The sequence below is a fragment of the Hypanus sabinus genome, chromosome 23 (genome assembly GCF_030144855.1).
Source record: "Hypanus sabinus isolate sHypSab1 chromosome 23, sHypSab1.hap1, whole genome shotgun sequence".
NCBI lineage: Eukaryota > Metazoa > Chordata > Chondrichthyes > Myliobatiformes > Dasyatidae > Hypanus > Hypanus sabinus.
In genome coordinates, this window is record NC_082728.1 from 28,367,989 (window position 1) to 28,394,125 (window position 26,137).

The window sequence follows — 26,137 nt, forward strand, 5'->3', positions numbered from 1 at the left end:
CACAGATTCAAAGGTATACAGTATACAGCCCTCTGACAAGATGACTTGAGTAGAAGAGTACAGATTTCTTTTAATTATAAAAGCTCTGATATAATTGCATCTAAGTATTATACATCTGATCTTCCTATTTATACTTGAAGGAGAGCAATAAGGGTTTACCAAGCTGATTCACAGGCCGGCAGGTTTAATGCATCAGAGAAGATCAAAAGTCTGGGTCTGTGGTCTTGTAAGTTTAAAAGAATGTTAAAAAAAAAATTTAATTCTTATCGTACTTGATAAGGTAGATGTTCTTGCACACATCCATCAGGTTGCGCTTCAGTCTCTTAAATTGCAGTGTATTAAGTTCTGGTCTTCTGATTGAATCTGCATGATTTGGGATTACAGTAGGCAATGCTGCAGAGATAACAGCTTTGTAACTCAGGCCCCAAACACAGGCCGCATCCCCTGGTAAATCTTTTCTGCACTCTCTCTAGTTTCATGTAAAAGATATTAACATCTTTCCTGTAAAAGAGTGACTAAATCTCTACCCAATACTTCAAGTGTGATCACACTAACGTCTTCTACAACTGCAACTTAACTTCCCAACTCCTATACTCAGTACGGTAACTAATGAAGGTCAGCAGGCTAAGCATCTTCTTCACCATCTGATCTACCTATGATGCTACTTTCCTGCTTCTATTCCTCTACTCTTCATATAACAAAGACAACAGAAGTTTTATGGTTGACCATTTGAAATGTGTTTTCTGCATATTGGTCTTCCCTTCTACTGGCATGTCTATAAAAAAGTTATTCCTGCAGGGCTTGGAAGAGTTTTGGGGATTGTCCTTTTTAAACAACTTAACAGCAAATTTTGGAAACCCAGAAGTTCCGGCTTTGCTTTCCCACACACAAAATACAGTACCCTCATTAAAATAAAAGGATGCTGACACTCACACCTTGATAAAATGGAGTTATTCATTAATTTCGTGCAGTGGCAGACATGGAAAGCTCCAGCCTACTCTGTGCTGGTGGTAGGTGGGATGTGATTGATTTAAAGGCACAGTGATTTGTGAATTCAGCCCACAGCCAGGATAGTACATCAATAATACTGAACTGGAGTGGGTGTTACAATTCTTACAGGTCTTATAAATGATCCTTAAAATGTGAAGCAATTTCTGTGGCCGATATTTTCCTTATTTCACTCTAATTTCTAATACAGGAGCTCCTGCACCTCACCTCTATCACTTTGCAATAGTTCTGCTGCTGTTACTACTTACAGCATCAAAACAACATGTTAATAAGAACCGTAACCCACTCAAGTAAAATACATAAAATATGCAAATTAGTTGGATGTATTCATCGTTATAAAGTAGGAATGATAAATCCACAAAACAATAATGAGGAATAATGATAAAGATGGGTGCAGTACAAGGTTGCTGGTAGAATGTTGGGAGGGTAATAAATAGTTTCATATTTTACTCATTTTATTGATCCTTTAAAGATTCATGATTTCAATGGAAAGTTTGAGAATATTATAATTTGTAATATTCTCCAGATTATCACAACTTGTAACATTAATTTAAAGATACCGTACTGCTCTTGCATGCAGTGCAGAAGTACATGACTTAATAACAGTCAACAGCATGACAGATCAAATTTGGGAGCTTGCTGCTTATTCAAAAATATCATTTTTGTTATCCTAAATATGTTGATTTATGTCTGCTTTTATCAAATTTTAATAGATTAAAATGTAAGAAGTGTTTATTTAGCTCAGGGTTTAAAAAAAATATTAAAGGGAAGATTTGTCCTAATTCACAACTTCTGTTTATAGCAACCAAGCAGATCATCAGAAAGGGTACGAGGCCACCTCGAGGTAATAATCTCACAATGCTTTGTCTTAAAATTAGACATTAGCAAAGTCTTCAAACTACTCACTGAAATACGTTTAACTGTTTTAAATATTAATCTTGAAAATAGAAAATAGCTTTCAATTTTTAAACACTGTAACATGTAACTGCTTTATTTATACTGACAATGGCATGAGTGAAGTGGATTTGTACTCTCTCCAGGTCACTGCAGTGTGGATATTAAATGTACCTGCAATATGCAATATGCAGTTCATTCTACAGAACAATTCCCTCTACTGGGATCCAAGATTCCTCTCTGTTGTCTTTACCGTGTGCTCCAAGTATATATAAAAAGAGGGATGTAAGGAGAGAATTTTGAAGTATTGATGTATGACACACTGTCCATGTGGCACTAGAATTGTCAGCATGTACCTGAGTCAGCATAATTTCAGCTCTTTCAAAAAAAACAACTTAATCTGGGAGATACACAGACACACACCCACCCACACACACACACACACACACACACACACACACACACACACACACACACACACACACACACATCCTACTGCTTTCTAACAATTATAGGAGTATATATATATTTTTTAAATATAGGCTGGTTATGCAAATAGCCAAATGAGACTATTTTCCAGTCACCAAAGTTCTGATCTAGGAGAGAAATATATTCAGCACTGTTACCAAAAGCGCTATTAAGACAATATGCACCTGTCACTCAATTTGGTGCTTTTAATTTCAAAGTTGCTGCATTCTTCTCTTACATTGAGCTTGACTGAGCCATACTTCACCTTCAGAATTTTGCTTACCTGATGAGTGCTTCTCAATGCCCCCCCCCCAGCCCTGTTCTGCTCTACTCTTTGATCCCCAGCAGTTCGTTGACTGAGAAAGTAACAAAACTGAATATTACACCGACACAGCAGATCCTTGCCCACCCCGAGCAGTATCAGACAAAAGCAGTTGTTTGGAGAAACTGTATCAAAATAAAATACTGTTTAGCACAGGGCTTTCATTGGAAACAAGGCATAGCATTTTCAGCATTTTACAACTGGAACAATATGGAAAAACTTGGACTTTCTAACTGAAGTCAATGTCTTAGCATTTTACTAATAACAAGAAAGTAAGAGGACTAGAATTCCTAATCCCTCTAACCGGCCTTACCATTCAATATGATCATGGCTGATGTTCCCCAAGCTTCAAAATCCTCTCTGTATCTTTTTGCAGAATCTATATATCTTTCTTGCCGCATGTCTCCCCACCTATTTTCATGCTATCATAACATTTAGATATCTTGCATGCTGCCCATACTTCTAAGTCATTAACACACAGTGTAACTAATTGAGGAGTATTCTCTGACTTTACAATAGTTATATTATTCCAGTATAGAATGAAAAATTTAAACATTTATTCAATTCGCTGTATGATAATTAGTCTTTAATCCCTATTAACACACTTCCGCAGTACAGCCTTTTATGTGGCACTGTTTCGAATGCCCTTTGAAAATACAAGTAAGCTAAATCTATTTATTGCTTTTTATACTTCAAAGAACTTACTTTCTCTATTTCTTCTTCTTATGGAATTGCATGATTGCCAACTTGGTTCAATCAGTTATCAAACCAGCTCCCTAGGAAAACCTAAAATAATATTTCACTATCCATAACATTTTGAACTATTTATTTGAGGGAACATTTCTTTTCAGCAAATAGTACGACAGTGGAAACTCACTCACAATGAAGCACAGCATTTTCAGAGCACCTTGCAGCAAGTACAGTTAAAAAGTACCTGGAGCTTCTGTAAAATTGCTGACTTCACCAACTTTAGTTCAGAACTCAGAACCTAGTAAACTGGAGGGCTGAATGACTGAAAGCAACTTTGTTTCGAATTAATTCCAAAGGCACTGTCAATGTCTCAGTGGAATAATTGCAACAACAGCCAGTTTCAGCATTGTTACAGCCACCAATTCTGGCCAATAATTATACTTAATTCTCTTGGTGCTGAATGATTTCTAATTAATGTGGAGGGGAAGAATCTGCCACTGAAATTTATAATAATCACTCAGAGCTGACAGCCAGATCGCAAATCCAAAATTAAATAACTTGTTTGCAAATAAATAAATTTAGCCTAATTTGGCTCTCTCAAATTCAGATGCACAACTTGATTTAATAAGATACGAAGCAATTAAACAGAAGGGCGCATCTCTCCTTATAACTGCACACCTCCCTGTTTCAATGATTCATTGCTACGGGAATTTGGTTTCTATATATTTTCACAAACAGACCTCTTGTCATTAAGGTTTCAGATATATACACTCAGTGGCCACTTTATTAGGTACACTTGTTCATAATTTATATATCAATTCAGCCAAACATCAAGCAGCAATTCAATGCAAAGAAAGCATGTAGGTATGGTCAGGAGATTCAGTTGTTATTCAGAACAAATATCAGAATTGGGAATATAAATCATAATCACAAGAAATCCTGCAGATGCTGAGTTCCTCCAGTATTTTGGGTGTGTTGCTTTAGAACTGGGAAGAAATGTGATCTAAGTGACTTCAACTGTAGACTGATAGTTGGTGCCAGACTCTCAGAAACTGCTGATCTCCTGGGATTTTCACACATAACAGTCTCCAGAGTTTACAGAGAATTCTGTGACAGGCAAGAAAAAAACTTCCAGCGAGCTGGAGTTCTATGAATTAAAATACCTTGTTAATGAAAGAGATCAGAGGAGAGTGGCCAGACTAGTTTGAGCTGACAGGAAGGTGACAATAACTCAGATAACCACAGATTACAAGAGTGGTGTGCAGAAGACCATCTCTGAATGCACAACACGTCCAACCTTGAAGTGATGGGCTACAGCAGCAGAAGATCATAAACATAGAGAAATACACTTGGTGGGCACTTTATTAGACTTGGGAGGTACCTAATAAATTGGCCACTGAATGCAGTTCAACCAGAAAAGCATTAATTCAGTCCTACTCTAATAAGTGCATGCACGAATTTAGGCTGCTGCCTCAGTTAACATGTGCATTGCCGGAGCTGTGGGTTTCTGAAAGCTGAAGACAGAAGGCATTGCATGATAATACTTTGGAAGCTAAAGATTTGGGTTCTCCTGGTATTGTCACCAACTTTCATCACCGAGGACAACCTTCATTAAATTAGATCAATGATTATCCTAACTGGTTGGTAACTGGAGGTGTGACTATTCAGAAATTAAGTTTCAAGTTTTCTGTAAAATCACTGCACCTGCATCATGAGACATATTTGTTTGCTCCAAACCACTTTAAGATGGCTGAGGGATTTGAAATGAGGTATATAAATGTAAATTTCTCTATTACTATCCAGGCATAAAATTTGCCTGTTTTATAAGATGCTTTATCATTCAGTAATGTTTGTAAATACTTGAAATTCTACACATAAGTTCTATACAAATTATATAGGTTGCCTTGAATCCAAGAACCCTACATATCACATTACATGCTAGAACAGAGGGTATAAATAATTATAGATAATGATGCTAGATATTAGACCCTTGCAATGCCATCTCACAACAACAAGCACTGGAACAGGTGAATTTCTCACTGTGGATTTATTTAGTTTTTAGTGGGAAACTGTTATTCCTGAGATAGTGATAGGAACAAAATATTCTAGACAATTTATGGAATAATTAGAGAGAGAGAGAGAGTACAGAGGAGATTTACTAGAATGTTGCCTGGGTTTCAGCACCTAAGTTACAGAGAAAGGTTGAACAAGTTAGGTCTTTATACTTTGCAGCGTAGAAGGTTGAGGGGGGACTTGATAGAGGTATTTAAAACTGTGAGGGGGATACATAGAGTTGACGTGGATAGGCTTTTTCCATTGAGAGTAGAGGAGATTCAAACAAGAGGACATGAGTTGAGAATTAAGGGGCAAAAGTTTAGGGGTAACACGAGGGGGAATTTCTTTACTCAGAAAGTGGTAGCTGTGTGGAACAAGCTTCCAGTAGAAGCGGTAGAGGCAGGTTCGATTTTGTCATTTAAAAGAAAATTGGATACGTATATGGACAGTAAAGGAATGGAGGGTTATCAGCTGAGTGCAGGTAGGTGGGACTAGGTGAGAGTAAGCATTTGGCACGGACTAGAAGGGCCAAAATGGCCTGTTTCCGTGCTGTAATTGTTATATGGTTATATAGTTATATAATTCTATGTATCCCATAAATGAATCAATTAAGCAGTTTTCTTTCTGGTTATAAAACATATTGATTCCTTACTGTTGTCATAGCCATAGGGGGCAGTGGGATAAGCTCCCACATCCTATTAAATGCTCCCAATGATGTGCACTGCAAATAGACTCTGATAACCAGGTCCATCTCCTGGCCTTCATGTGTGGCTTAGCTACTAAGCCTGGCGGAACCATTTCTACTGGCAGGAGGGGGTGCGAGGGCAGGTTGCTGGTGCTTTGAAACCAGTTGCTTTGGGCAGAGGGGTGTTTTCATCAGTGGTTGGTAGCTGCTTTGTGGTGATACCCACTTATGGGGAAGGCTTTGGGAGTAAACCCCGAGGAAAGTTCCGAAACTGCCAAGGCAGTCCTACATTGAGCTCAATGCTGACTGGTAACTCCTGCGATGCCGCTGGTGCCAAATTGTATTGGTCTTGGCTTCCTCAGCTGCATGGAGAGAGGAAGTCTGCTGCATGGGCAACAGCTTGCTCTCCGTATCATACTGCCCTGGCTTGCGTATCATGTAGACAGCTAGGATGCAATATCTATGGTTGATCCCAAGCAATGCAGTGCCTCATAAAACTTATTAAGGACAGTTGAACTTCACCATCCCGCCCCCCCATAATCAGTGAGGAAGAGAGAGAAGGCAAATTTGAACTCCAACTTGCTGAGAGCTTGTCCATTTCTATACCAGCCAAGAGGCCATGGGAGCTTCTGATTCACCTGCTCATCAGCGTGGATTAGTTCATGTACTGGGATACAGAGAAAAGCTTTTGTTTGAGTTAGTAAAAAGAAAAACAGAATCCAGAAAGTAATACTGGCACAATATAGAAGGCGCAGTGCAGTAAAATGAATGAAGTTCAAAGACTACCATGGGGTAGAGCAGGAGATCAAGAATTCAACTTTAAAGTATGATCGCTCGAAAGAAACCTGTTCTTTAGCCTCATGGTATGTGCTTTCAAGCTTTTGTATCTTCCGCCCAGTGACAGAGGGGAAAGGATATTCATGAAGAGCAACCCATGCTTTTTAATATTCTCAAAACTCTTTCACCACAATTTAAATTATAACACACAGCCTGGGATCTTCAAGCACTGGGAAATTGGACAGCAAAAGGAAGGTGGGAGAAAATGAACTGAGTTGAAAACTGCTTTTATTAACTCTACTTGGCACTAAGGAAAGCTACTGTACAATAGATCCTCCCCTTCTGCCTTGAACCCACTCAGGACTTCAATCCTTGACCTCGCTTTACGACCCCTTCCTCGACAGTCCCACCCTGACAAGCTCTATTATAGCTCTAGCTCTCCCACCCCATCCCTTGCCCTGAATTGATTCAATCCCCCGATCATTTATTTTCCTTGGTAGCCACATCACTGCTACCAACCCAACATATTTCACTGTTATGGAGTATAGTGCTGTGGTTATTCACCACCATGTGCTTCTATTGCTGCCTTTTTCCTTTGTTGGATTATGAATGTAGTGCTTTATTTGCTAGGATTTCCTCTGACTCAAAATTTCACGAATGCTCCTTTACCCCCCCTCCTCTCCCAGCCCTCTCTTAAATGTTAGGAGTTCTCCACATCTTTGAAACTATAGGCACCATTCAATATCCTAAGTGTACAGTACATTTTGTCAAGAAGGAGGCTGCAAATTCTACTTTCAGTCACAATTTTCCTTTTTGAACAACAAACATGTCACATATGCCTTCTTTACGACCACTTGTTTCTTAGGCACGTGGACCACAACAAAGATAGCCCCAAAATTAGTCGCTCCACACCTGCGACGCTCTACATTGTGAATTTAGCCCAAAGCATTTAATTTACTATTTTGCTCTTAAGGCTCCCTTGGTCTCTCTCCGTGTCTCCTGAATTAACTTACACCAGTGTTACTTAGGTCTAGCTAAACAATTACCTTTTCCCCTGAGGTGGCTTTACTTTCTGGCTCTCCTTGACCACTGCTCTTCTGCCTTGTGCTATCATTTTACTTTGTCATTCTTGGCACCTTCTAGATATTGGGCTCTTTTTTTTTATTACTGCGAATTCCATAAACCTCTAACAATCTGATAAAGACTCATTGAATTTGCCCTTCTTTATCAGATGGACATTATTACTTCAGTGAGCATAGAGAACTGCCCTCAGAAAATAACAAACTTTGTGAGCTAGGCTGCAAGATGGTGCCACAATGTAATTGTGAGGGCAAAAGATTATTGATAAGTAGCCGTACACCCAACCAAATAGAAATGGACAGTCAGGAATTGCATGAACTATCAACTTTTAAATTCTTTTATCCCTTCAATCAAAACTAATAAATGGCCTGATATATTTGTTTTCTTTTAAAAAAGTGTGATGGTGAAGTAATTCTGCAGATATACACAGTATTTTTGTTGTTCTTCTTTTCACTTAAAATGTGGTGTGGGCTCAAATGGCGCAATAGGTGCTGTGTTGCAAAATACAATGATATGAGGAAAGTAAGATTTATAAACACATCCCTATATAAGGCTTCCTAATAAAACATAAACATTTCACTCTATTTAACCAAAAGTAGCTTGCCTCCAATCATATGGCTTTTTATTTTAGGATATTGGATTGGTATTAGTGAATCACTAGCTGTATCTGTCAAGTATAAAAGATCTATAACTCACTTGCCTATGGCAATCATGAATTATGAAGGTTTTTCTCATGAATAAAATACATTGCTTTGGTGAAATATTACAATTATTCTATTGACTCTAATGCTTTAAAAGAGGGGAAAAATGTAAGATGAGTAAACATTCATATTTTTAAATCTTTATATTGTTGATCTCTTTATAAGAAGGGGCCAACCTCAGCAGTTTTACAACTATGATGTGCATAATGATGTGTACTCAAGTGGCACTGAATTTTCCCAGCTTGGATGCTTCCCATTTAGCATCTGGGACAGGGAAGGATGCTTATCTGTGGGATTGCTTATGGAGCTGTTCACTGCTGCCTGCACAGCAGTCATCAGCCAAGCACTCGTCTGTAGAGCAGGGACCTGAAATAGCGGGTCTTTACAGTTTGGGAGGCACCACACACACTGCCAGTTCATTCGACATGATGTTTCTTCTTATCGATTTGTTAACTTGTTCGGGAAGGCCTATTTTAAATGGGAAATGTTGCTTCTCCTTTATTATCTCTGGTGTAAAAGTGATTGCATGCACTAACAATACAAACTTGAACTTCCAACCAGATGATTTAGACTTGAGCTCGAGGGATGCAGTTACTTGGTTCCTAAGTATCCAGCCTGGATGACATTGGGCTTGGTTTATGAGGAGCTACGGGGACAGTTTTCCATAGTTTAATTGGAGCATTAATAACTACCTGGGCAGATGCACTGACGGAAACCAGGCAAGCTCAATTTCATGCCAGCAGCAGTGCCTGTCCAATTTTCCATCCATTTAACTTAATGCCTCCCTTCTGGGTTGCAAAGGTCATGTGACAGGTGGGGTGGTGGTGCAATATGTTGGGGTTTCATCATGCCTTCCCATGAATTGGTAGGAGTTAGTTCTGCAGCTGCTTTTCCCATGCAGAATTGTGGCAAGGGGAAGCCAGACATTTGGCCACAAGGCCAAGTTGGAGAATGATGAAAGATATCATCAGACTGGTCACCTCCTCTGAACAGCTGCATCAAAGGCAGCCTTGGCAAAGCTCTGAGAGCAGCTTGAGGGCCTGTCCCAATGGTCACAGAATGACAGATAGACAGAAATTTAAATAAGAATAAAAGAAAAGTAGGTCAAGTGAAAGTGAAAGGCTTCAATAGGAAGAAAAGTAAAAAAAAAACACATTGGAAGGAAAGCAAACTATTACCTGGCTGTTGACTGTAACCCTTTGGAGAATGGAGAAGAAATGTTACACCAATATAGGAAAGGTACAGTCAACTAAGTCTCGTTCAGTCAAAGAGCAATATGAAATATAACCTAAGTTTTCATTACAAATTGTTTTATATATATATATCAATAATGGCTTGTGCAATGTAGTTGCAATGAAGGCAAAACTGTTAGTATTTGCTTCAATTACACTATGCGATTGACTACAACTCCTAGAGTACATGTGCAGAAATTCACAAATTACAGTGATGTCTTGTTCTCCCACAGGATCTGCTGTGATGCATCTTTCTTCAATGTGCTCTCCAGAAATCAGTGAGCTAATAAGCTGTAGGCAAATGAGAAACTATTCCTCCTGACAAATACTCTGAAAACAATACACTGCATTGCGAGAGCAAACTGAATTTTGAAATGTTTATTACTCTTTAGCAAACTCCCTGCTGCTCCCAAAAATCTATTTTGATGTGGATTGTAATTCCCAGACAAAATATTTCAAAACACAGTGAATTTTAGAAGCATATTTTGTGAAATATTTTTGTAAAGTTATGAGTATATGCAAATCACTGTTATGCACTAATAAGTGCTTATAAACTAAATAATGATTGACCCTCTTCTTCATGGTTTACTGTCTGAAAATTCTTCAATGTGCTTGGCTACAGAGCCAGCTGAATGACATCACTAATGTTGAATATTAAGGATGCCGTTAAACCAATGCCCAAGAGATCATTTAATCTACTTAGGCAGCTTTCTTCACAAAGTTAGTGGCAAGTATGAATATTTTTTCCTCAAAATACAAAATCTAGGCCAATGTAAAGTGTATTTGAGTGTTATAACAAAGTCTTATTTACATGAATGTGCTTTTGGCTATATCGTAACTGAGCAAAGTACTTCAATATTGAATAAGATAGTTTTGCGATGTTATCTAAAATTTTCCAACTCACTGACACTGTCGTTACAACTATCAATACTTCCCCAGTGGATTGAGTAGCTCAAAATGCTCCCACTAGTTCTTTTTTGAGAAGTACTGAATCTAAAATTCAATTTTACTTTAACACTATCATCAGTCGGGTATTAGAATATTTTGCTTTCTCAAGATAATGTTTACAGCAATCTTCCTGACACTGTTACTGTACCGTACAGCCTATAGTATAATAAAGGACTACTTTATGTTTTAGTAACATGTCGTTGAATGTGCTATTAGGTACATATTGAGCATTGCTATTAGGCACGTATTGATCTGTACGTGCGTGGCGAGTTTGGTTTCTGCCAGTAAAGAACCATGAATCTTAGCTCCCATCTCCAGCATTTTTATTAATAGCATTGTTGTGTAACCAGGCCACAGACACAACAAATCGGCAACAAGGTTAATGAACTTACATTGTATCAGAATGCCATGTTTTAATTGATAACACACTCGGAAGAAGAGCGCAAGGAATGAGCAAGGAGCGGGAGAAGGAGGCAGAGCGAGGCCGCAAGTCTGAAAGGTATCGTGAGCACACCCGGGGTCAGGAACTTCAGGAGACCAAGAGACACAGTCGGAGCCGCAGCATGTCCAGCCCAGACCACAGCCGGCACTGGCCCCCAGGGGCTGCCTGCACCAGAAGGGAGATAAAAAGAAGCAACATACACATATCTAGACGGAGTGAGCTTGTGGCACTAGCAAAAAGGACACGTGACTCAAAAAAAAGGGAGAACGGGGCTAAATTAACATAACAAAGATGGCCATGATTGGAACCATTACAGCATTTGATAGTAGCATTGAAGATTGGACAACTTACATTGAAAGAGTGGAGATATATTTTGTTGCTAATGATGAAAAGAAGGCCAGCATCTTAGGCTACATCCACACTAGACCGGATAATTTTGAAAATGCTGGTTTTGCCTAAAAACGATAGGCGTCCACACTAGGCATTTTAAAAAATATCTCTGTCCACATTGAAATGGATACTTTGGCAAATCTCCTCCTATAGTGCATGCACAGGACTCATCTACTGAAAACAAGCGACATGTTTGGTGTCTGACAAAACATTCAAAACATAAAGCCAGCTGACAAAACATTCAAGCAAATAGTAAACACTCTCCAACAGCATTTAAACCCCAAACCACTGGTTATTGCTGAAAGATTTAAATTTTAACAATCGGAATCAGAGCAAAAATTCAAGCATTTCTGAATATTGTGCTGAATTGTGCAAATTATCCAAACATTGTCAATTTGGAGCGGGTCTGTCGGATGCATTGAGGGATAGGTTAGTGTGTGGCATGCACTGTGAAACCATACAGAAGAAGCACCTGGGTGAAAGGGACCTTACATTAGTGAAGGTGCTGAACATTGACTTATCAATGGAAATAGCAGCACTGGGTGCTTCAGGGAAACAACAAAAATCTCTGGAATATGCTACAAATAAAATGTCACTGAGCAGAAATGAAGGAAAGAAATGTTACCGTGGTGGGAACATGTCACATGACCCTGATGGCTGTTAGTTTAAAGACAAAGTTTGCAGAAGCTGTGGTAAACAGGGCCACATTGGCACAGTATTTAAAGCTAGTAAATAATGTTACCATTGAGGGAACATGTCACATGACCCCAATGACTGTTGGTTTGAAGACAAAGAATGCAGAAACTGTGGCAAACAGGGCCACACTGGCAGAGTATGCAAAGCTAGTAAACAGCAGAAAAAAAGGACAAAGTACAGAGAAATAAGAAACCCCAGAAAGGAAAACACAACAATCTACACAAAATGGAGGAAAGCAGTTCTGATGAAAATGACTCAGATGAAAGTGAATTGTCTTGTCTGCAACTTCACAGCATGAAAGAGACAGACGATTAAAGAGTAATAAGGATCACCCCACAAGTGGCAAGTGTGAAACTGAAAATGGAGTTGGACACAGGCTCACCTTTAACAGTGATCTCTGTACACAACTAGAAACAACTGTTTTCTCACATATCTCTGAAACAACTAAACTACTGCCAAAGACTTACACAGGACAGAAAGTGCATTCCAAAAGTAAAATTAAAGTGACAGTGACCTACGGAGACAAAACACAGCAGCTGAACCTCTATGTACTGAAAAATGGAGGACCACTGTTGCTGGGATGTGAGTAGTTCAGGAAAATCCAGTTCGATTGGCGCATCATCAAGGCATTAGATGTGTCAACAAAGGAGGACAGCTTGGTGGGGAAGATGTCCACAGCTCTCCTCTCACCCATTGTCAACTATTACAATGACAGGGAGGAGCTAGACAGCGTCAACGATGAGGACAAATGCAGTATCTGTGGCCGTGACTTGGATGAAAATACAGAAGATGCAAGGGAGACGGATATTGCCAATAGGCAGGATGATGAAGACTACCTGGAAGTAAAAGAACAAAGGTACCAGGAGAAATTGACATCTTTCAAAAGGCAGCAACAGCAGTTACAGGAAGCCACTTTGCAGGAGTATCAGAAAAGAATGAAGTAACCAGATCAACAATACAAGGAAAGAATACAAAATGCAGAGCTTTTTCTGCAACTGGAGACAGAATATGTGGAAAAGAATTATATTAAAGAGAAAAAAAGCAGCAGGGAAGGAATTTGAAGATAAAACGATTGAGTTAGAAGAAAAGAAAAAGTTGATTGATAATGAGAGGCTAACAATGGAACTCACAGGAGATTCTATGGAGGTAAAGTCAATAATGACTAGGAAACTAAGGAGGAGACCTAATGACCCTGCTCCAATTACCGACAAAAGACGAAAACCTGCGCAGTTCAATTACTTGTTAATGGATGGACAGATAATGGAAGATCTGCGAACTCTCAATAAGCTTAAATCTCCGAAAAGACTAGCAGCTCTGTCTTCTCCTGAGCATCTTCCCAGCACTCCTGCTGAATCACCAGCACAAAGATATGGAGCACAAATAGAAGATGGAAAGCTATATTACGATAAGTGATGGTATCATAAAGGTCAGGCTCTCTATTTGGAATCTAAGGAGGATACGACGATTGGTTGTGTAATTAGCTCAGTTGGAACAAATGAGATATGGGTAAGGAAGACAAGTGATAGCACAAAGATGCGTATATATCTAGGACAGCTGCACAGAGGAGTCTTCATTATATGGAGGCGATCTGCTGCCTAGAACTCTTAGCAAGTTGAAGGCGCACATCTTCTTATTTCCCTAAGCTCAGAGGTCAACTGTTCATGACTTTATATGGAAATCTGTATTAAAACAAACAAGTTTATTGACAAACTGAAGAACACACTACTTGAAGACACTTTCCAATGCCATCTCAGTTTTGATGATTGTACATACTTTTAAGACTAACATTCACCTTTTCACAGATTTCACTTTGCTTTCATCGACTTTGCAAGATGGAGGTGACTGCTCTTTATGGCTGGAACCTGCCAATTTGTGGATTGTTCAATTTATTCCAGACAATAGAGTGAAGATCTAGTTGCTTCAGTGCCAGACAATCTAGAGAAGATCCCCCCACCCCCCCCCCCAGAGTCTTGAGTTATAAATGGGTCTTAGACCAAAAGTAAAAAAAAGGCTTGTTATAATTCAATATTATTATGTTATTTTGTTATAATTTGATATTATTACATTGCTTTGTTATAATTTGATATTATTAACTTACTAAGTAAACATATGGTAGGCGTTTGCATGTTAAGGGTAAACATACTTGTTTACCCTTAACATAATGCCCCAGTAAAAAAAAAAGTTGATACACCATTAAAATAAAAGGGGAGGAGTGTACTGTATAGCCTACAGTATAAGAGATACTTCATGTTTTAGTAACACATCGCTGAATGCGCTATTAGGCGCATATTGAGCATGCACTATTAGGCACGTATTGATCTGTATGTGTGTGTCGAGTTTGGTTTCTGCCAGGAAAGAACCATGAACCTTGGCTCCTGTCTCCAGCATTTTCATTAACAGCATTGTTGTGTAACCAGGCCACATACACAACAGTTACTCTTTTTCTTTGCTACAAAAATAGAGTCCCTTTAAGATGAAATTTCATTAGCATTAATGTATATAATCTTAGCTAGACCACAATGGCAGACTTGTAAGGCAAACAAAATATAGAGACAAAACACTCCGGTGATATACCCAGACAAATCTTACTCATGACCCTAGAGCTGAGCACTACCTATGGGTTGGGAACAGCAAATGTACACTCTGCTCCATATTTAAGATATATTTAATTCACATCATACACAAATTCTACTTAATAATAGTGAACATTAGAAATTTAGAGTTGTTGAGTTGATATTAACTAAATTTGTGTATTTTGAAGCTGCAAAGAACATTCAATATAATAAAAATAAACACTATTTAGCACATAAGGACTTAATCAATTATAAAAGCCATCAAAAGAGAAAAATACTAGGACATTTACAAACCTTTAAGACCATTTTGTGACTCATACTCAGGTGGTGCATGTTCAAACTTCAATGTTAATTCTTATTGAACATGATTCTTCATGTCACGTGATCTGTGCTAGCTTTTGGCCTTGACCATTCATTAAAAGCACAATATTTCTATTCAAGGATACAAAGAAAATGGCAAAGCTGCCTTGTAGAAATGGATCTTTTGACAGCTAATCAAGGAGCAGTGTTAATAGCAGCCACATTGATATCAGTAGCCCAGACTGTCCAATCTCCGCTGTTGCAGGAAAATGCATGGTTTAGGCTACAGGAATTATAAACAGGCCTATATATTTCTGTACATGAGTACATACACAGAAACATCTCTAAAACACACATACCCTTCCAGATTTAATATCACTTCTTACCAGTTTAAACAATTTAGTTAATTCTCCCTCATGCCCTGATATCTTTTGTAGATATAATGCAATCCTGCTCATTTTTAGATAATGTGCTTTATGATTAACTGCACAGTAGTGGTGGTATAGAGCAAATTCTAGTGCTGTCCATTAATTTATTTTCTGTTCTGTTAATCTAGTGAAGCCCATCGGATGCTCGAATGCCTGCTAGAAGAATCGATTGGAACCATCTCTATTAATCTGGTGAGTAGCTGATTGATCGAGGCCTAAACTGGGTCAGTGGTATTGTCTGTTGAAAGGTCAAAACCCCTTAATCATCATTTACTTCAGATAGACTGATCAAACTATTTCCACAGAATGGGGATGTGGTATTGTCTCGTTACATATAGATAGGGTGATATCTCAGATGGTATTTTTTTAAGAAGGAAATGGGTAAATAGAGCATTTGTAACTGACTATTGGGAATTTCTTTTAACTTTTGTACTTCAAAATCCATTAAACCTTCATTTTGTATGCTCAAATCACTTCATACAGTGGAAGCTAGCACTGTGGATGCATAGAGGCAAATTTAAGAGCAGACAAAGTTCATATATAAATATTATATTAAACCATAAGAAACTTCATCTTTGAATTGGTTCATACCTACTTAAGATTGGAACTAAAAGAATAGAGCTTAAAACCATAAAAAGAAAACTAAAACTGAACTTTGCCAACAAGAAGCTGTATCCTTATGGACGAAGGTAATTGGCCACAGGGTGTAATAATTTTCCAAAATTGCATTCTTCTGAATTTCTTGCCTCAAAAACCTAGCACCATTTTCAAGGCTGGATTCTCTGCTGAGTGCAACAGAAGAAGAAAGTGCTTCTTAAACACAAGAGATTCTGCAGATATTCGAAAATAAAGTAACACAAACAAAATGTTGGAGGAACTCGGCAGGTCAGGCAGCATCATTGGAAAGGAACTAAGTGCCAATATTTTGTCGGGCCAAGACCATTCATCAAGACTATATGAAAACACTTTTTTGGACTACAGTATGATGTTTGTGGCAACTGAGTTTTCTGTTTTGGCATATCCTGCAAGATCTAACATGAGATACCAGAAGATATTCAGTGGAGTTAAAATTTGCAGGATACACAGTTCTTTAGCTTGAGCTTGGTCTTGCTATGGAAACTATCAGCTCAGAAAGGGAATACACTGGAAGACATTGGTGGCCTAAAAGACTTAACGGAATAAATATTGTATGAGTTTTTTTACCTCTTTAGTGCATTTTATACCATGAACTATACAGATTTTAATTTCTTTTCCATAAACTCAAAACAACGGCAGTACGATCTACTCATACATTGGAAATAACACAGGCATCCTGTACATTCGCAGATACTTCCATGTTACTAATTCAGATGCTAATGGCAAGTTCTGTTTTCGTATTTCAGCGAAAAAAATAACAAACCACCTGCTGGTGTGAAAACATCATTGTTGGTATTCCAGATATATTCCAACCATCAACATTTCCTGATCCTGATGAAGTGTCTTGGCCTGAAATGTTGACTACTTAATCATTTCCTTAGAGGCTACCTGACCTGCTGAGCACCTCCTGCATTTTGTTTCTGTTGCTCTGGATTACCAGCATCTGCAGAATCTCATGTTTCAGATTTCCTGACTACATCTATAAGCACTCTCAGCACATATGAACTCAAATGGAATTCAGCCCCAAAAGCTGTGCTGGAAGCTGGAAGACAAAAAAAAATGAGATCTATATTCCATGGACCTGACAGGCTTGCTCCCGTGTCTTGTGGTTTTATAGTCTAGCTGGCATGTTTTAGAGGTGTATATGGAGGGCACATGGGAGTGAGAAGGGAGGGGAGTGTTCATAGTGGAGTGAAAGGACAGAATGGTGAAATGGGAGGAGTGCTCACATTCTAGTGAGATGGGATGAAGGAACACAGTGGACTGGGACGGGAGAAGACCATGCTATGGAGTAACACGGGAGGAATAGTGGGCTTGCATTTAAAGTGAGAGGGGATAAGTTCACAGGAGATGTGCAGGGCAAGTTTCTTCAGGCAGAGAAAAATGGGCACCTGTAATGTGCTGTCAGATGCATTGATGCAGGTAGATGCAACAGAGGTGTTTGATAGGCTCCTAGGTAGGTATATGAAAATGCAGAGAATGGAGGGATATGGACTATGACTTAAGACCATAAGTCATAGGAACAGAATTAGATTATTTGGCCCATTGAGTCTGCTCCACCATTCCGTCATTACGGATTTATTATCCCTCTCAACCCCATTCTTCCACCTTTTTCCTTTAATCTTTGACACCCTCACTTATAAAGAACCTTTCCACCTCTGCTTCAAACATATCCAATGACTTGTCCTCCACAGTTGTCTGTGGCAATGAATTCCACAACTTCAACACTCTCTGGCTAAAGAAATTCCTCCTCTTCTCTGTTCTAAAGGGACTGACTTCTAGTCTGAAGCTGTGCCTTCTCGTCCTTGACTCCCCCACTATAAGAAACATCCTCTCCACATTTATTCTATCAATGCCTTCCAATATTTGATAGGTTTCAATGAGATCCCTCTTCCTTCTATGCTCCAGTGAGTACATGCCTAAAGCCATCAAACACTCCTCATATGCTAACTCTTTCGTTCCCAGATATATTACTGTGAACTCCATCTGGACTCTCTCCAATGCCAGCACGTCCTTTCTTAGATAAGGGGCCCAAACCTGCTTACAATACCCCAATGCGTTCTGAATAATGCATTATAAAACTTCAACATTAAATCCTTGCTTTTATATCCTAGTCCTTTCAAATTGCCTTCCTTATCACAGACTCTATCTGCATGTTAACCTTCAGAGTATCTTACACAAAGACTCCCAACACCTTTTCCACTCTGATTTCCGAATTTTCCCCATTCAGAAAATTGTCTTTGCCTTTATTCCTTCTACCAAAATGCATGACCAAATACTTTGTACATTATATTCTATCTGCCGCTTCCTTGCTCATTTCCTTAATCTGTCTGTCCATCTGCAGATTCCTTGCTCTTTAAACACCATCTCCCACTCCATTCTTCTTTGTATCATCAAAAAAGCATTAATTCTATTATCCTAATCATTGACATACAACGTTAAAAGAAGCAGTTGCAACACTGATCCCTGCAGAACACCACTATAAGACCATGAGACATAGGAGCAGATTTAGGCCTTTCAGCCTAATCAGGTCTGCTGTGCCATTTCATCAAGGCTGATCCCAGATACTACTCATCCCCATACACCTGCCTTCTCGCCATACCCTTTGATGCCCTGACCAATCAGGAAATGATCAAATTCCGCCTTAAATATACACACGGACTTGGCCTCCACTGCAGTCTGAGGCAGAGCATTCTTCAGATTTACCACTCTCTGGCTAAAAAATTCCTCCTTACTTCTGTTCTAAAGGGTCACCTCTCAATTTTGGGGCTGTTCTCTCCAGTTCGCCATATCCCCACCATGGGAAATATCCTCTTCATATCCACCCTATCTATTCATTTCAACATTCGGTAGGTTTCAATGTGATCTGCCCACATTCTTCTAGATTCCAGTGAGTACAGGCCCAAAGCTGCCAAATGCTCCTCATATGTTAACCCCCTTCATTCCTGGAATCATCCTCGTGAACCTCCTCTAGACTCTCTCCAATGATAATACATCCCTTCTGACAATGTAAGTGCGGCCTGACTAGTGTATTATAAAGGCTCAGCATTATCTCCTTGATTTTATGTTCTATTTCCCTTGAAATAAGAGCCAACATTGCATTTGCCTTCTTGACCATGGACTCAACTTAACTTTCTGGGAGTCTTGCACGAGGACTCCTAAGTCCTTCTGTACTTCTTCTGTTTGAATTTTCTCCTCAGTTAGATAATAGTCTGAACTATTGTTCCTTTTACCAAACTGCATTATCATACATTTCCCAATACTGTATTCCATTTGCCATTTTTTTGCAAATTCTTCCAACTTTCTAAGTCCTACTGCAATTGCAATGCTTCCTCAGCACCACCTACCCCTCTACTATCTTCATATCATCCACAAACTTTGCCACAAAGCCATCAATTCCATTACCTAAATCACCGAAAAACAATGTGAAAAGCAGCAGAACTGACCCCTGAAGAACACCACTTGTCGTTGGCAGCCAACCAGAGAAGGCCCCCTTTATTCCCACTTACTGTTTCCTGCCTGTCAGCCATTCCTCTAACCATGCCAGCATCTTTTGTGTAACACCATAGGATTTTATCTTGCTAAACAGACTCACGTGCGCCATTTTATCAAACGCCTTCAGAAAATGCAAGTAAATGATACCCACTGCCTCTCCTTTGTCCACACTGCTCGTTACTTCTTCGAAGAACTCTAACAGATCTATCAGGCAAGATTTCTCTTTACAGAAACCATGCTGACTTTGACTCATTTTGTCATTATTCTCCAAGTACCTCGAAACCTCATCCTTAACAATAGACTCTCACCTACAGCCAACCAGCAAAGCCCCTCTTTATTCAGCAAACACGAGGAAATCTGCAGATGCTGGAAATTCAAACAATAACACACACAAAATGCTGGTAGAACACAGCAGGCTAGGCAGCTGTGTTCTACCAGTATTTTGTGTGTGTTGTCCCTCTTTATTCACACTCTTTGACTCTTGCTATTCAGCCAATCTTCTATCCATGCTAGTATCTTTCTTTAAGTATCATGGGTCTTATCTTGCATGGCAGCTTGTCAAAGGCCTTCTGAAAATCCAAGTGACCAACATCCACTGACTCTCCTCAGTCTAAATCTGTGTGTTATTTCTGCAGAGAATTCCAAACAGATTCCTGTGGAGTAAGAAGAGAGGAAAGCAGGTGGAAGAGTGAGAGGGGAGGAGGGAATACAGTGGAGTGAGAGGGGAAGAAGGAACACAGTGGAGTGAGGGGGACGAGGGAGTACAGTAGAGTGAGGGGGAGGAGGGAACAGTGGAGTGAGAGGGGAAGAGAGCAGATGGAGGAGTGAGAGGAACGGAGGGAATACAGTGATGTGAGAGGGGAACAGGGAACTGTGCAGTGAAAAGGGAGGAGACTAGATGGAGGAGTGAGGGGGAGGAGTGGCGACAGTGGAGTGAGATGGAAAAAAGAGTTGGGACATTTTGCCTTTCTGTAGCAACAGTAGCTAAACAAAATAAAAATTGCAAGGCTACAGTGAAAGACTGCATTGTTCCTGCAGAGGACTGGCATTGTCTTAATGAAGCAAATAGTCTCATTCAATTCTGTTATATTCTATCATTCTGTGATTCCATAAAACAGCAGTGATATTTCTCTTCCAGGCTGAAATTATTGGAACCAAATTTACATGATAAATAAAATGCTCAGCTGCTATTTAATGTCCATGGTCAGTCCTTGCAGCCAAGTGTGTATTCTGATTGGTCATACCACAAGTTACATTAAGCTACCGTCTGATATGGATATTTGTGACAAATCTATAAATAATGTCATTGTTGACCATTACAAAGAAAGTACCTCGAGACAAATGTATGGAAGACAGTCTTGTCTCTGGACACTGGGTGATGTTGGATGAGCACACTGCTCAGAGCAGCATGAGATGGTATTTTTGCAGCATTTGGTAAATGACCGGATGCCTATGATGTTTCCATTTGCAACATATCATTAGATGCTTTTGCTGTTGTTCCCAGTTTATGAAAGATAAACTAAATTAAACCTTCATTGACTATCCTATGAAAGGCAACTGACATTGTGCAGAAAAAAATCACTGTAATATTTTGTTAGGTATTTTCGCTCTTTTTTTGGTGATTTATTAAAGGCTCCTGTTTTTTTTTTCTCTCGTGGAAAACGTTTTCGTTCTATTGCTTTGCCTTCTGGTATTCAGCTTACCCAAATGTCATCGACAGTACTGCAATGCCCAAAGTTCACTTCCCGCAAGGCTTCATCCATATTGATATAAATAAAGACTAATACTGCCAACTAGGAGTGGGAAGTAGTTGCATGTTCATCAGATGAGCAATGAGTAAAAAACAGAGGACGGACATTGACAGACGAGGTAGTGCCTGACACCTTCTCCACCCACTTCGCACTAGTTTGCTGCACTTTCATCAATACTTGCAATGTCTATGTACACTACATTTCTGCAAAGTCATTCTTAATCACATCTCTGACCTCAGGAAATCTCAGGTACAACCTTACGAGAATGTCTGTAATGTTCTCAAAGTTATCTTCACTTTCTGAAACCCAACTTCAGAATCCTTCTAAGCTATTTCTACAGAGAGATGGCATAGACAATTCACATATCAATGCCAAATGTTGCACCCATTGATACTAAACCTATTTACCCACATTAGGCCTATCGCCTTGGCGATTCAGGTACTTATCCAGATGTTTCCTAAATATTGGGAGAGTATTTGTCTCCACTGCCTCCTCAGGCGGTGCTCTCCAGATAACGATCTTCTGTATGTAGAGATTCGCCTCTGATCCTCTCTAAACTTCCTACCTCTCATTTTAAATCTTTGACCTCTTAGATGCTCTAACCACTGGAAAATGATTCTTACCATCTACCCTATCTATCCCCCTTCAGCTTCTGGTAAATACGTCTGGCTTTTACAGCTGGTAAAAGCAATCAGAAAACACACTCATGCTCTGATAGATTCCTTCCTGGTAATCTCCTAAAGTAGTATCCTTACTCAGTGAAAATGGCTTCCGAATCCTGGAGGAACTCAGCAAGTAAGGGAGCATCCACGAAGAGGAATAAACAGTCTTGAATGCACAGTTTCTACCTGGGTTCCTCTGTGCTTTAGGGAGAATTCTGCTATGCTCCTCCCCACTGAAGCATTTGTTAATTCCTGGTAAAGATTCCCCAATAGAAGGAAGAAAGCATCTCATAATATGATTTAAGATGATTTAGAGGCTGCTTTCTAAGGTCAGAACTGTGAGAAAATGTGCTGACTGAGCAAGAAATTTGGTTACTAATTGCTGTTGTTCCTAAATTAATGTGCAGTCCAATGGTGCTGTCTTCTAACAGTGCTGACTAATTGTGTTATTTTTTTAAATGTTCGCTGTGCAGGTTCCAAAAGCTGTTTCTACCTCCCAACAAAATCATGCAGCTGACCAAGTTGCCTTTGCTTGGGAAAAGCTATAAGGTATATTTTGTTTGGACTGAAAAGCAGGTGTGATAGCTATGGTGTCAAGCACACTTTTACAATAGGAAGGAGGTGACAACTGCACAGAGTTATAAACACAGCTCAGCACTTCATGGAAGCCAGCCTCCTCTCCATGAATTTTGTCTTCACTCTCACTGCCTTGGTAAAGCAGCCAGCATTATCAAAGATCTCACCCACCCCAGGCACACTCTCTTCTCCTACATCCCATCGAGCAAGAAGATATAAAAGCCTGAAAGCATGTTAACACCAGGCTCAAGGGTGGCTTCGATCCTGCTGCTTTAAGTCTACTGAACTTTTCACCTAATATGCTAAAATGGGCTCTTGCCTCTTAATCTACCTCATTGTGACCTTGAACTTTATTATCTACCTGCGTTGCACTTCCTTTGTATTGTAAACATTTTATTCTGCATTATATTATTATTTTACTCTGTAATAACCTCAATGTGCTGTTATATTGAATTGTTTTTTTATGGACAGTATATAAGACCAGTTTTTCAGTGGTCTTGTATACGGTCCATATAGACTGCCCATTTCAGTATAGGTGACGATCATAAACAAATTTACAAACATTTTAATTTTTTATGTATTACCCATTGGTTGCCATGAGGCAGAGGTGTACTTGATGAAGATCTTGAGGGAAGAGTGCTTGTTATTGGGTAAGTCATGTGGGATTCTGTACATGATGTGAGATAAGGTTGGAAATAGGTTAGTTCAGAAGGCAAATAGTTGTCAATGGAAAATTCGTGGGAGTTAGTGGACTTGGGTTATCTGTGACAAGGTTGAAAATGGGTGTTCAGTGTGGAGCAAGAAATGAGAGAAATGGAACGGAGTAGCATGTCTCTACATAGGCTGCTGACTGCTGGTTTTCACTTTGCTTATATGAGTTTATGTCACTCTACACTTCCAGCAATCTGTTAACAGCAGAGTTAACCTAATATTCAACAAGGGGAACAAGCTTGCAGGTGATCATCCATCTAAACTCTTGGCCTTTGCTTTTTCACTGGTTTGAAATGTGAGATTGAATTTATCTCAGGGCAAAAACATAGTAATCTACAGGACTCATGAAAATGGAATGATTGTTGATTCTCATTAGCCTCAGCAACGCTGCAAGTAATTGCGGTCATTTTCTGGGAAATGGCATAAATGTTTCATGGGTCTTCTGTAACTCATTCAGAAACTGACATTAGTGTGATTATGAAGAATGAAGAAGTATCTTTCTGTTTGTTAGATATAGACATAAATACTGATTAATGTCCGGCAAAACTATGGCTATCACAAGTGCACCCCATTGCTTCTCAAAATCTAATTCCAATAACATGTTCATAGAGAAAAAACACTCAATTTTGTTAACTTAGCTGAGAATCTTTTATTTGAATTAGAGCACTGAGTACTCAGCCTTTGGTTATATAAAGTTATATCTTTGGTGAAGCAAAAAAAGTGGGTGGATGAATGCAGTGAAATAGAGTAAAAAGACACCAAGCACAAAGATGAGGCCACCTCACCTGGCATCCACTCCCGATCTACGTCAGACTTGCAATAGCAATTTATTTCATTTAGGCCCTAATTGACCTTTATCCACAATCACTGAACTCTGTCCACAATCTTGTACAGCTCAGAATGCTGGTGCATAACAGAGGATGACTTTGTCAAACTGCTGTCATTCCACACCATGAGCTTTTTGGAAGATTCTCTGTATTTTCTGGTCAGGAAAGATCTCCAACTATGTCCTACTCCTTCAGCGTCATCAAGAGGGCATGGCCACAATCATTATGCTGAAATGCTGGGGATGGTTTGGGAACATGATGAGAAGAGAGGCCAACTCCATCATCAAACAGCACTTCATGGACTCGTGAAGGTCAAAGGTGATGTGTGAGACCTAAGAAAACAGTGCTGTATCGTAGAGGCAGAAGTGAGAACCCTGAACCGCACCTGGGGTACAATAGAGAAGAGGGCCAAGGTGGTGATGGAGATGGTGATGGAGGACCATCATTGCTATCCTAAATGCCAGCAGCTTAACAGGCAGAAGATAACTGACTGAGAACACAGCCTTCGGTTATATACAGTTATATTTTTAGATGTAGAGTTAAGTGAATAAAGTGGGTGGAGGAATGCAGTGAAGTAGAAGTAAAAAGCCACCAAGCACAATGATAAGGCCACCACACGTGGCAACCACTCTTCATCTATTTCAGACTTGCAATTGCTATTAATTTCACTTAGGCTCTATGTGTTATTAGACCCTTAACCACAATCTCTGGAAAAAGTTCTGCACTTAATAACCCCGATTGATTCCTGTCAACCCACATTACGTGTGAGGTCAGAACACAAGACTACTTTGCGCTCTCACTGTGTGTCAATTAAACTTACAGGAAAGATTAGCATTGAGTTTACCGGGGTAACATGTGAACAGTGTTCATATACTTAGGTTTAGAAGTTCAAGCTGACTCTTGGCAGGTTAAATCTTGAATATTTTAATGATATTGGATGATAACAACCTTTCGATGAAATGAGGTATTCGTGGGAACACAGGAAACAAGTAATTTTTTCATTCAGGCAGTCTTTGAGTAACTTGTGTCAGTATCTCTCTATGTTGTCCGGTCAGTTTTTGTTCAAGTTCCTTGTGGTATTTTGCCATGGTAAGGGAGCTATATAAATGCAAGTTGCTGGCTTTATTGAACATATATTTATTACATAGTAGCAATGTTTGGAGAATTGATTGGAAAAGACACAGTTGTTGAGTAAACCTTATGTTTTAGTGCATTGCTTCGTCCTTTTGTTTGTATTATTGATGTTTCAGGTGTAAATACTCTAATGAAGCAGTAAAGTGTTATTTTTCAACACCTTCACCATCAGCAATCCACTACTGTCAATCACAGTGACACTACATTGTAACTTATTGTCCCCAGAAGTACATTTACTGAGAAACTGGTAAACACGGCCCAGCAGCAATAGTGACAGGTTGGCACAAAGGTGAAGACAGATATTTTTTGTTTTAAAATGACCGCTAAGTAGTATCTATGGCCACTGAAATGCTCCTGGACATGTCAACAGAATCCTTTTTAGTAGCGCACCTAACAGAGCTTCTGTCTCGCAGCAGCAGAGACCCTGGTGTAATCCCGACCTCAGCCACTGTCTGTGTGGAGTTGTCAAGTTCTCCCTTGACCGTGTGGATTTTATCTACATTTTCACGATCCCAAAGACATGTGGTTTGGGAGGTTAACTGGCCTCTGTAATTTGCTCCTTGTGTAGAAGTGAGTGGTAGAATCTGGGGGAGCTGATGAGAATATGGGAAGAATTGGTCACAAAGAAAGTCTGTGAAGAATTGGCGAGTATGAAA

The 26,137-nt window shown here is 39.4% G+C and overlaps 1 protein-coding gene and 1 pseudogene across 1 annotated transcript in view; one reads left to right on the forward strand and one right to left on the reverse strand.

Moving 5' to 3' along the window:
- rbfox3a (RNA binding fox-1 homolog 3a) overlaps positions 1 to 26,137 on the reverse strand; it is a 653,715-nt gene that overhangs the window by 604,498 nt on the left and 23,080 nt on the right. The window lies entirely within an intron of this gene.
- Positions 13,057 to 13,987, forward strand: LOC132380348 (sin3 histone deacetylase corepressor complex component SDS3-like; annotated as a pseudogene).